This window comes from Apium graveolens, chromosome 9, assembly GCF_009905375.1.
Source record: "Apium graveolens cultivar Ventura chromosome 9, ASM990537v1, whole genome shotgun sequence".
Taxonomy (NCBI): domain Eukaryota; kingdom Viridiplantae; phylum Streptophyta; class Magnoliopsida; order Apiales; family Apiaceae; genus Apium; species Apium graveolens.
In genome coordinates this window covers 54326691-54340169 of record NC_133655.1, presented here as the reverse complement: position 1 = coordinate 54340169, position 13479 = coordinate 54326691, and the positions used below count along the sequence as shown (strand labels likewise).

The 13479-nt window shown below is 37.3% G+C and overlaps 1 non-coding gene across 1 annotated transcript; it reads left to right on the top strand.

Annotated features, from left to right (window-relative positions):
* Positions 1-12180: 12180 nt before the first annotated feature.
* On the top strand, positions 12181-12287 carry LOC141688055 (small nucleolar RNA R71). Its single transcript, XR_012561523.1, has one exon. It is a non-coding gene; the product is annotated as a small nucleolar RNA R71 (small nucleolar RNA).
* Positions 12288-13479: the final 1192 nt, after the last annotated feature.

Genomic DNA, 13479 nt, shown 5'->3' with positions numbered 1-13479 from the left:
CTTGATGGACAAACAACTTTCGCTAGAATGCGCTTGATCTCTCTATTAGATACTTCAACTTGACCATTCGTTTGCGGATCATAGGCAGTAGCAACATGATGATTCACATTGTAGCGCTGCATCATAGAAGTGAACTTACGGTTGTAGAAATGCGACCCCTCATCACTTATGATTACTCGTGACATTCCAAACCTTGTGAAAATCTGCTTATAAAGAAAATTCAACACTATCTTTACATCATTCGTCGGTAGAGCCTTGACTTCTATCCATTTTGAGACATAATCGACTGCCAGCAAGATGTACAGATTATTGCAGGACGAGACAAATGGTCCCATGAAATCGATTCCCCAAACATCAAAGACCTCGACTTTAAGCATCACATTTAACGACATCTCATCCTTCCTCGTAAGATTCCCCACTCTTTGGCAACGATCACACCTTAAAACGAACTGATGTGCATCCTTAAACAAAGTAGGCCAGAAAAAACCTGCTTGCAGAATACGAGCTGCTGTCTTTTCACCACCATAATGTCCACCATAAACTGTGGAATGGTAGTCTCGTAATATCCCCTCCGTCTCACAGAATGGGATACATCTCCTGATGATCTGGTCAGCTCCTTGTCTAAACAAATACGGTTCATCCCACATGTACCACTTCACCTCATGCAGAAACTTATTCTTTTGAGCTGTATTCATATTAGGAGGCATTATATTGCTGACAAGATAGTTCACAATATCTGCGAACCATGGCTCTTCCTCCTGAACAGCGAACAACTGCTCATCCGGAAAAGATTCGTTGATCAATGTCTTATCATGTGAAGTAAAATCGGGATTCTCCAATCTAGAGAGATGGTCAGCTACTTGATTCTCAATACCTTTTCGATCCTTGATCTCTAACTCAAATTCCTGTAGCAAGAGCACTCAACGAATAAGTCTAGGCTTCGAATCCTTCTCTGAGACCAAATAGCGAATGGCAGCATGATAAGTGAATACTGTCACCCTTGTCCCAAGCAGAAAAGATCAAAATTTTTCAAAACCAAAGACTATAGCCAAGAGCTCCTTCTTAGTAGTGGTGTAGTTTATTTGAGCTCCATTTAGAGTCTTACTGGCATAGTAGACCACATGAAAAAGATTATTCTTGCGCTGCCCAAGAACTGCTCCCACCGCATAATCACTCGCATAACACAACATCTCAAAAGGCTATGTCCAATCAGGTGTCGTAATAAATGGTGCAGTTATCAAACTCTTCTTGAGAGTCTCGAATGCCGCCAAGAATTCATCATCAAATTTGAAAGGCACATCCTTCTTGAGCAAGTTGCACAACGGTTTAGATATCTTCGAGAAGTCCTTAATGAAATGCCGATAAAAACCCGCATAACCAAGAAAACTACGGATTCCTTTCTCAGAAATAGGTGGTGGAAGATTTTCAATGACTCCCACCTTGGCTTTGTCCACCTCGAGATCCTTGCTAGAGACTTTATGCCCAAGAATAATGCATTCACGCACCATAAAGTGACATTTTTCCCAATTGAGCACCAAATTAGTTTCCACACACCTTTTGAGCACCGCGCGAAGATTATTCAAACATTCATCATATGAATGTCCAAAGACGGAGAAGTCGTCCATGAACACTTCGACATTATTTCCAATCATATCAGAGAATATAGCCATCATACATCTCTGAAAGATGGCAGGTGCGCCACATAAGCCAAACAAAACTCTGCGAAAAGCAAATGTGCCAAATGGACAAGTGAAGGTAGTCTTTTCTTGATCCTCTGGTGCAATGCAAATCTTATGATACCCCGAATAACCATCCAGAAGATAATAATACTCATGACCGGCCAACCTGTCAAGCATCTGATCAATAAATGGAAGGGGGAAGCGATCCTTTCTCGTGGCCTTGTTCAACTTTCTGTAATCCATGCATACCCTCCATCATGTGACTGTTCGAGTGGGGATGAGCTCATTCTTCTCATTTGCTACCACAGTTATACCTCCTTTCTTAGGTACACATTACACGGGGCTCACCCAAAAACTGTCAGAAATAGGATATATGATTCCTGGATCTAGCCACTTCAGAATTTCTTTCTTCACAACTTCTTTCATGATAGGATTAAGTCATCGTTGTTGCTCAACAGTCGGCTTACTACCTTCCTCTAGCAGAATTTTATGCATGCAGTACGAAGGGTTGATCCCTTTGATATCTGCTATAGTCCATCTGATTGCCGATTTGAATTCTCTCAAGATCCTCAAGAGCTTTTCCTCCTCACTACCTGAAAGGTCAGATGCAATAATAACAGGCAAAGTAGATGCATCGCCTAAAAAGGCATACCTCAAGTGTTCAGGCAATGGTTTAAGCTCCAAAGTAGGTGTTTCCTCAATAGATGGTTTGAGCTTTCCTTCAGCATTCTTGAGATCAGAAGTACCAAGAGATTCAAATGGCATGTCTAGATTTTGCCTCCAAGGAGAAGCATTTAGATATTATAGTTGCTCATTGCCATCCTCATCATCATTGTTAAACTCCCCCAATAAGGCTTTCTCTAATGCATCAGACATTATCATATGATCAAGTTCTGAAGTTACCGCAGAATCAATCAAATCCACTTTTAAGCACTCCTCATCTTCTGTAGGGAATTTCATCGCCTTGAATACATTGAATGTCACATCCTGATCCTGCACCCTCATAGTAAGTTCACCTTTCTGCACATCTATCAAGGTACAGCCTGTAGCCAAAAAAGGTCTTCCCAAGATTATGGGGATCTTCTTATCTTCCTCGAAATCCAAAATGATAAAGTCTGCAGGGAAGAAGAGCTTATCCACCTTTACTAACACGTCCTCCACTATGCCTCGTGGATATGTAATAGAACGATCAGCCAATTGTAGAGACATGTAGGTGGGCTTTGGATCAGGAAAATTCAACTTTTTGAAGATAGACAATGGCATCATATTGAGGCTTGCTCCCAAATCGCACATGCATTTGTCAAAAGACAACTTGCCAATGCTGCAAGGAATGGTGAAGGTACCTGGATCTTTAAGCTTTAGAGGTAATTTTTGTTGCAACACAGCACTGCACTCTTCCGTTAGAGCAACGGTCTCAAGTGAAAGGAATATGTCCTAAGTCCAATCATGTATGAGGATTTAGGAATAACTTTTATGTAATCTGTTTTAATTTTATCGATATTAATGACTTGTTTTGTTTTTATTACGGGCTCTATCTATTTAAGTGTTTAAATAAGATATACCATAGTTTAGAGTAAAGCTTTTTATGGATTATGATGAGATCATAATAGTGAGACCTAAAAAGATGATAAGTTTAAACTTAAATAGTTCCTGGTCATAGGATTACTAACTGGTAATTAATAATCCACAAAGATCGGTACATACTATGCTTGCTTCATTATGAAGGATGTCTGTTCTCATAGACATTTGTGTGGTGACACTATAGCTAGTATGTAGGTGCTTATTATGGAATAAGTTCACTGAACATGACTCACACAGCTGAACAACTGATGGAGTTCACTCACGTGTCAGCAGTTGTTCACATAGTGATAGTTGTACAAGTATCCTTAGACTTGAGGTCATCATAGTCATCTTATGTACACTGAACTATGCTTTGGTTTAGTTCTTAGTCTCCAGGGACAATTATTAGGGCTCTTCTGGGTATAGGAATTTGTACACGAAGATAGTGTATGATCAATAAAGGATCTACCCCTTCCAGTGAAGGAAGCGAATGTTCAAGGCTGATCCACTTATGCTAGTTCAGGAATCTCTGGCCAGAGTAAATGAAATTAGAAAGGAGTTTCTAATTTGCATAGAACTACGCATAGTAAATGGTAAGTAAGTGATTGAATTAGATAGGCTTAACACGAGATCCATGCCTTCTATTTAATCGGGACATTGTAGGGTAGAAGGAGTTTATTGTACGGTAATTATTCACTGACTGGTTCTTGGTATTCTAAGCAGTGAATTCATATTATCCGGATAGTCGCGATATGTTGAGAAGCATCACTCACGATGTAGAATAAATGTGATTAATTAATTAATCATATTTAATAAATTAGAGAATTTATATAAATAATGATAAAATAGTTTTATTATTATTTATTTCTACTACCGGCTTGATATTGAACCTACAGGTTCACACCATAAAAAAAGAATGATTTAATGGTGGAGGAATTAATTAATAATGGCTAAATAATTATTTATTTGTGAAATAAATAATTAATTGGCAAATTTAATAATTGATTAAATGAGATTTAATTGATTATAAATTAATTAAAAAAAGTTCTTAATATTATTAATTAAGGATTTAATTTTTGGAAATTAAATCAAGAGAGAGAATTATTTCTAAAGTGTTTAGAAAAAGGATTAATAATTAAAAGGTGTTTTAATTATTAATGAGAATAATAAATGGGATAATAATAAAAATTTCAGCTAAAAATTTTGCCTATAAATACACTATTATAGACCCTATTTTATTCTAACCCACATCAAACCCGAAAACCCAAAAAGTTTGGAAAACCCAATTCTCTCCACCTCCTTCCTCCTCCTTAACATCGTTTTCTTGGTGGATACCGGTGGAGTGCTTCACACTTGAGGAGCAACTGCTAAGGATCTCTGATCGTTGTCTCCGAATTATTTTAAAAGGTTAGATTCGATCCCTCGAATTTTTATTCACGATTTATATGCTTTTATTTGGATTTTGTATGTGTAAAAGTGTTTTGCCATGCCCCCGCTGCGTTAAAAATCCAACAATGGTATCAGAGCATAGGTTGTATGCATATAGATATGTGGTAAAAATTTCAGAATTTTATGTGCTAGTATGAATTAATTATGATTTTTACAAGTTATATCATGGATTAATTTTGTCTGATGAGAAATCGTTTCTTAGAATAATTTTGAATGTTGATCTGGGTTCTACAAGTGTTGTAGATCGTCTGGGTATTTTTTTCATAATTTTATGATGTATAGATTTTTTATTATGAATTTTTGAAGTTCTTGTAATTAAATTCGTAATTAAATAAGTAAATATATGTATATATTGTATATATATATATATATTTGTATACCTTTTGTATATACTGCTGTTGTTATCTGCTGCTGCACGGAAAGATAGAACAGCAAAGCACAGGTACAGACTGTCAGGCGCGCGCGGACTCCGAGACAAAAGCTGGCGGCTGCTGAAATAAAAAAAATATAGGGGTGTAACGCATTCCGGGAATGCGTTACACACCTGTGGCTCATTCACGAAATGCGTTACACCCTTTAATGGCTGAAAAGGGGTGTAACGCATTCCGGTGATGCGTTATAGGTACTGTAACGCTTTCCTGTAATTCGTTACAGCCCTTCTGTTGATTTTAAAATTGATTTTCTGGGAGTTTCATAAATCCGTTTTGGGCGTGCAATATACCGTTGGATTCGTTTTTCCGAGACGGATCGAATGGAGTGATCAATTTTAGTTTATATAAAAGTTTTGAACTATTTATATTCCATGAAGTGTTTTAAAGCTGTTTTTGATCGTTTGAATTGATTTTAAATGCTTCATGTGATACATAGAGATGTATAATGCTTAGACCAATATGCTAGATGATGTAACATGCCTACCTTGATGTTTATTCACGTTTATATATGTGATATATGCTTATTTTATCATGCGATGATAGATTTAGATGACTTAAATGAACATAAGGCGTTTGTTAGACAACCTAGTATAGTGAAATTGTTTCATAACCTTAATAACAATATTATGAATACAATCATGAGATTCTTGTGTTTGTGAAACACGTAATTGAATATGAATTTTCGATATGAGAGAAAGGATGATTCTGTCAATAACAGATTTATATCTATAAGAAAGGGTTATTAAGTGACGTCTCTTGACAATGCTCCACCCGATCTGGGAATCATCTGATTATTGATTATTGATTTGAAATATTTAATTTAAAAGGAAGAATCTCTTTATAATATGATTATGATTGTAACGTAATATAATCCCTCTAAAATTAAATAATATCAAGTAGTAATTAGCCAATGACACAACGGGCTTGTATCGGTCATAGCCTTCCAACATGGTAGAAAGTAGTTCTTATTTTTGAATCATTGTTGTTTCGTGCCATAGCCGAGGGCTTTGATTTCGAAATAAGAAATACTTGTCTATTACATAGAGATGTGTACATTGAATAAGAATCTAAAGGTCGCTACGTGCCACAGCCGTGGGCCTTTGGGGACTGATTCAATTGTACGGAATGTTGGGTTAGACTTGACTTAGAATATTGAGTTTGTCGTGCCACAGCCGTGACTCAATTATTCAAGAGGCTAAAGTTTGATTAGGGAATAACATTAGATGTAATTGACAAGAGTTGTCTGCCTATTAAACATTACATGGCGTTTTGTGCCACAGCCGGGGTTGTGTAATGGAATGTAGGATCCCTATTCCCACTAGCATTATGAATGCTTAATTTTTCATTTAGGGGGTTGAATAAATTAGGAAAACTAGTGGGAGCCACTTATGAATAAAGACCCGATTCATATAGTGTTTTGAAATGAAATCGAATATTTGCTAAGTGTTGTTATGTGTTTATCATTTACAGATTTACTTTGTACGTTATGTCTTCTGCATTATCACCCAGGAGCATACTAGATGCTCACAAATTGACTGGTCCTAATTATGCTGACTGGCTTCGAAACTTGAGAATTGTTCTCAGGATTGAGAAGCTGGAATACGTGATTGACTCACCTAAGCCTACTGAACCTGCTAGTGATGCACATAATGATGAACATGTTGTGTATCGTAAGTGGATAAATGATGCAAATATTGCTCAATGCATCATGCTAGCTTCCGTGAACATTGAGCTACAGAAGCAACATGAGCATATGGATGCTCACACTATCCTCATGCATCTACAAGAGTTGTATGATGTGGCGGGGAGGACAGCTCGATATGAGATATCGAAGGAGCTGTTCGGGTGTAGGATGTATGAGGGATCATCTGTGAATGACCATGTACTTAAGATGATCAATTTGATTGAACGTCTTGGACAACTTGGTTTTGCCATGGATGGGGAGCTGAGCCAAGACTTGGTCTTGCAATCGCTTCCGAGTTCGTTCTCGCAGTTTGTTGTGAACTTTCACATGAATAAGTTGGATGTCAGCCTGCCTGAACTCCACAACATGTTGAAGACTGCGGAATCGAATTTTCCCCCTGAGAAGAGTTCTGTTCTTCTAATTGGTGAAGGTTCCAATCCTAAGAAAAGGAAGAGGAACCCTTCCAAGAAGAAGAAAGTAGGTGAGAAAACGCCGGTTCCACCAAAAGTTGAAGACCCCAAGAGCAAAGTTGTTTGCTTTCACTGTAATAAGGTGGGGCACTGGAAGAGGAACTGCAAGGTTTACCTTACTGAATTGAAGAAGAAGGGTAGTGAGACTACCGCTTCTGATTCAGGTATGTTCATGATAGAAATGAATATGTTATTAAATCAAATTTCTACTTGGGTATTAGATACCGCCTGTGGTTCTCAAATCTGTAATTTGTTGCAGGGACCAAGGAGAAGTAGGACTCTTGAGGAAGAGGAGGTGGTTCTATTGATGGGAAATGGAGCAAGAGTTGCTGCTGTAGATGTAGAATCATTTCATTTACATAGGCCTACGGGCAAGACTATTGTTTGAAATAATTGTTATTTTGTTCCCTCAATTGTGAGGAATATTATTCCCATGTTAGACTTGGCTGGATTTTCATTTATTATTGAGAATAATGAATGTTCTATTCTTAGAGATAATATTCTTTATGGACGTGGTGCTTTAAATAATGGCCTGTATGTATGTGACATAATTTATTTCAGATTGAACAAACTAATAAAAGAAAAGGGATGATGAAAATCTCACTTCATTGTGGCACTGCAGTCTCCATTTAGTGGACATGGAGAGAGGGCTGCAGATTTGCTAGGAATGGTACACACAGATGTATGTGGACCAATGTCTACGCAAGCCATGGGTGGATTTTCATACTTCATTACTTTCATAGATGATAGATCTGGATTCAGATATGTGTTTGATGAAACACAAGTCTGAGGCCTTTGAAAAGTTCAAAGAATATAAGTATGAAGTTGAGAAACAACCAAACATAGTATTATAACTCTTCGATCAGATCGAGGTGGTGAATACTTTGATGGAGTGTTTCTAGATTATCTCAAAGTAAATGGTATAGTCTCCCAGTGGACTCCTCCAGATTAGTATCTGAAAGGAGAAATCGAACTTTGTTAGACATAGTTCGGTCCACGATGAGCTATGCAAATCTTCCAGTATTCCTATGGGGTTATGCATTGGAAACCTCAGCATATTTACTGAATAAGGTGCCTTCCAAAATCTGTTCCTCAAACTTCGTATGAGATATGGAAAGAAAGGAAACCGAGTCTTAAACACGTTAAGATTTGGGGATGTCCAGCTTATGTCAAGTAAGTTGACCCAGATAAGCTGGAATATTGATCCGTAAAATGTAGTTTTGTGGGATATCCTAAAGAGACTTTAGGGTATTACTTTTGCACCGATCATCGGGTGTTTGTCTCCAGACATGCTACCTTCTTGGAAAAGGAGTTTATCCTTGAAGGAAATAGTGGGAGCAAAATTGAACTTGATGAAGTTCAAGAAGCACAAACTACTACGGATCAAGTGGAAACACCTGTTCTGACTGAACAACCTTTTGTGGAACAGCCCATTCATAGATCAGGGAGAGTGTCTCGCCAACCTGAGAGGTATTATGGCCTTGTCATTGATAATGACAATGAGTTGTCGATCATTGATGATGATGACCCTGTGACCTATAATGAGGCTATGAGTAGTGTTGACTCAGAGAAATGGCATAGTGCCATGAAATCTGGAAAGGAATCTATGTATACGGTATACAAAAGATAGATTATAGCAGATGGCCAGGTGGAGACCTTTAAGGCCAGGCTTGTGGCAAAAGAATTCAAACAAAGGAAATGGATTGACTTTGATGAAACCTTTTACCTGTAGCCCTGTTAAAATCAGTTCGGATTTTGCTTGCGAATGCTGCTTACTACGACTATGAGATCTGGCAATTAGCCAGATGGTTTTCTTTCCAAGAGAAATGAAAACCTAGTGTGTAAGCTGCTGCGAACCATATGTGGTTTAAAGCAGGCTTCTCGAAAGATGGAACATTCGTTTTGATGAGACAATCAAAGAGTTTGATTTTATCAAAAATGAAGATGAACCATGCATCTACAAAAGGGTTAGTGGGAGCGCGGTAACATTTCTTGTATTGTATTGAATTAGAGTTGACACACATAACAACATAGCAGACCCACTCACAAAGCTACTTTATGCAAATCACCTTGATCGTCATAAAGATAAGATGGGTATTAGATACCAGAGTGATTGGCTTTAGTACAAGTGGGAGATTGAAAGGAATATGTCCTAAGTCCAATCATATATGAGGATTTAGGAATAACTTTTATGTAATCTGTTTTGATTTCATTGATATTAATAAAAGACTTGTTTTGTTTTTATTACGGGCTCTATGTATTTAAGTGTTTAAATAAGATATACCATAGTTTAGAGTAAAGCTTTTTATGGATTATGATGAGATCATAATAGTGAGACCTAAAAAGATGATAACTTTAACTTAAATAGTTCCTGGTCATAGGATTACTAACTGGTAATTAATAATCCGCAAAGATCGGTACATACTATGCTTGCTTCATTATGAAGGATGTCTGTTCTCATAGACATTTGTGTGGTGACACTATAGCTAGTATGTAGGTGCTTATTATGGAATAAGTTCACTGAACATGACTCACACAGCTGAACAACTGATGGAGTTCACTCACGTGTCAGCAGTTGTTCACATAGTGATAGTTGTACAAGTATCCTTAGACTTGAGGTCATCATAGTCATCTTGTGTACACTGAACTATGCTTTGGTTTAGTTCTTAGTCTCCAGGGATAATTATTAGGGCTCTTCTGGGTATTGGAATTTGTACACGAAGATAGTGTATGATCAATAAAGGATCTACCCCTTCCAGTGAAGGAAGCGAATGTTCAAGGCTGATCCACTTATGCTAGTTCAGGAATCTCTGGCCAGAGTAAATGAAATTAGAAAGGAGTTTCTAATTTGCATAGAACTACGCATAGTAAATGGTAAGCAAGTGATTGAATTAGATAGGCTTGACACGAGATCCATGCCTTGTATTTAATTGGGACATTATAGGGTAGAAGGAGTTTATTGTACGGTAACTATTCACTGACAGGTTCTTGGTATTCTAAGCAGTGAATTCATATTATCTGGATAGTCGCGATATGTTGAGAAGCATCACTCACGATGTAGAATAAATGTGATTAATTAATTAATCATATTTAATAAATTAGAGAATTTATATAAATAATGATAAAATAGTTTTATTATTATTTATTTCTACTACCGGCTTAATATTGAACCTATAGGGTCACACCATAAAAAGAGAATGATTTAATGGTGGAGGAATTAATTAATAATGGCTAAATAATTATTTATTTATGAAATAAATAATTAATTGGAAAATTTAATAATTGATTAAATGAGATTTAATTGATTATAAATTAATTAAGAAAAGTTCTTAATATTATTAATTAAGGATTTAATTTTTGGAAATTAAATCAAGAGAGAGAATTATTTCTAAAGTGTTTAGAAAAAGGATTAATAATTAAAAGGTGTTTTAATTATTAATGAGAATAATAAATGGGATAATAATAATATTATTTATGGGAAAATTTCAGCTGAAAATTTTTCCTATAAATATACTATTATAGACCCTATTTTATTCTAATCCACATCAAACCCGAAAACCCAAAAAGTTTGGAAAACCCAATTCTCTCCACCTCCTTCCTCCTCCTTAACATCGTTTTCTTGGTGGATACCGGTGGAGTGCTTCACACTTGAGGAGCAACTGCTAAATCTCTTATCATTGTCTCCGAATTATTTTAAAAGGTTAGATTCGATCCCTCGAATTTTTATTCACGATTTATATGCTTTTATTTGGATTTTTTATGTGTAAAAGTGTTTTGCCATGCCCTCGCTGCGTTAAAATTCCAACATCAAGGTCATCCAGTTTCACCTTCCTTGAAAGAATACTCTTCATGAATTTCGCATAACTAGGCATTTGCTCCAAAGCCTCAGCGAAAGGTATGTTGATGTGAAGTTTCTTGAACACCTCCAGAAAATTACTGAACTACTTATCCAGCTTTTGTTGTTGCAATCTCTTAGGGAAAGGTGGTGGAGGATAGAGTTGTTTCTCCCCTGTATTACCCTCAGGCAGAGTGTGTTTAACAGTAGTCTTCCTTGGTTCCGCCACTTTCTCCTTTTGCTTCTCTTCTTCATCAACAACTTCAGCTTCTCCGTCTTTCGCTTTTTCAGCATCAGCAACTTTTCCAGACCTTAAGGTAATAGCTTTCACTTGCTCTTTAGCTTCCTTCCTGGTACTTCAGTATCACTGGGAAGTGTGCCAGGTTGACGATTGAGCACTGCATTGGCTATTTGACCGATTTGATTTTCCAAGGTCTTGATAGAAACAGCCTGACTTTTGCACAACAACTTGAGTTCCTCAAAATCAGGACTAGAAGGTGGAGCAGCACCTCCTTGTTGAGGATATGATTGCATTTGAGCATAAGGCTGTGGTTGCAAGAATCCAGGTGGATTAAACTGTTTACTTACGCCTTGCTAATATGGTTTCTGAATAGCATTCTGAGTATTTCTTCAGCTGAAATTGGGATGATTTCTGTTATTAGGATGATAAGTTGTTGGCACAGGCTGCTGCGGTCCCTGATAATTGTTCACATACTGAACAGATTCATTAACAAGAGAACACTGATCCGTAGCATAAGAACTTGCACAAAGCTCACAGACCATAGCTATCTGATTGACTCCGTAGGTGGATAAAGAATCAACCTTCAAAGACAGCGCTTGGAGATGTGCTGCAATAGCTATAGCTGCATCAACTTCCTGAATACCTGCTACCTTCCCAGGCATCATCCTTTGAGTTGGGTTTTGATGCTCATTTGCAGCCATAGTTTTAATAAGATTATAAGCCTCGGTATAGCTTTTGGCCCACAAGGCGCCTCCAGCTGCTGCATCGAGCATGGGCCGAGATTGGGCCCCCAAACCATTATAAAAACCATTGATCACCATTCAGTCAGGCATACCATGATGTGGACACTTTCTCAACATCTCCTTGTAGCGCTCCCAAGCTTCGCACATAGATTCTGTTGGTTGCTGCGCAAACTGAGTAAGAGCACTCCTCATACCTGCAGTCTTCGCCATTGGATAGAACTTCACCAGAAACTTTTGCGCAAGATCTTGCCAAGTAGTGATGGACCCAGCTGGTTCAAAATGTAAACAGTCCTTAGCTTTATCCCTCAGAGAGAATAGTAAAAGCCTCAGCTTGATAGCCTCATCAGTCACACCATTATATTTGAAAGTACTACAGATCTCGACAAAATTCCTGATGTGCATGTTGGGGTCTTCAGTCGCAGCACCTCCGAAAGAAACATAATTCTGCACCATCTGAATAATGCCCGAATAGCCGGATGAAGGATGCTTGACTGAATGTCATCAATTTTAGGCCGAGAAAAGTCCATAAGAGCTAGATCTGCCGGAACTATACGATCACCCATGATTACAGGTTCTTTCTGATCACTCTCTTTATCCGAATCTTCAAAATCTATCTTCTCCGGAATATCAAGAACTGAGTCTGTCTCCTCAGCAGTATCTAAAGTCCTCTTGCGAGTATGAGAACGTGTTTGTATAAACGCTCGCTAAAGTACCTGAAACACAACCAAAAACAATAAGTAACACGCCTTAATCAATGAATCCTAATGACCACTAATGGTAAGTACATAAACTAAACAAATACACCGAGTCCCCAGCAGCGGCGCCAAAAACTTGTTAGGCGGAAAACACGCGCTAAAAATTCACGCAAGTATACGCGTTCACAAGTAATATAGAATAATTTCTAGTTCGTTCCCAGGGAGACTCGGACTAATTATGTTCAAGTAACACTTACTCACCATGTATGATTACTTCTCAATGTCAAGACAATAACACGTAGAATTGATTAACTAATTATTAACTATAATTAACTATGAAAAATTAAACACTTAATTGATACTTGAATTAACAATATTAAACAAACATGTGATCATAACTTCATTACTACTTCCTTCAATAGTTATTGTTATTATCCTTAGCATGTAACGGTGATGATATTAATCGAACAACACAAAACTGATAAAAGCCAACTTTCATTGTACTAATACCATTCTACCAAACATCCACAATTAAGATAGAAGTTGAATAGGCATCAATTATGTTGAGACCCTATATGTCTACAGAATTTGACAACATAACGATTTAAGTACAAGTTATTCCTTATGATTACACAGGGTAAGTAAAACGGTTAGAGTTACCCACTAATCATGCATACACATACATGAACCTA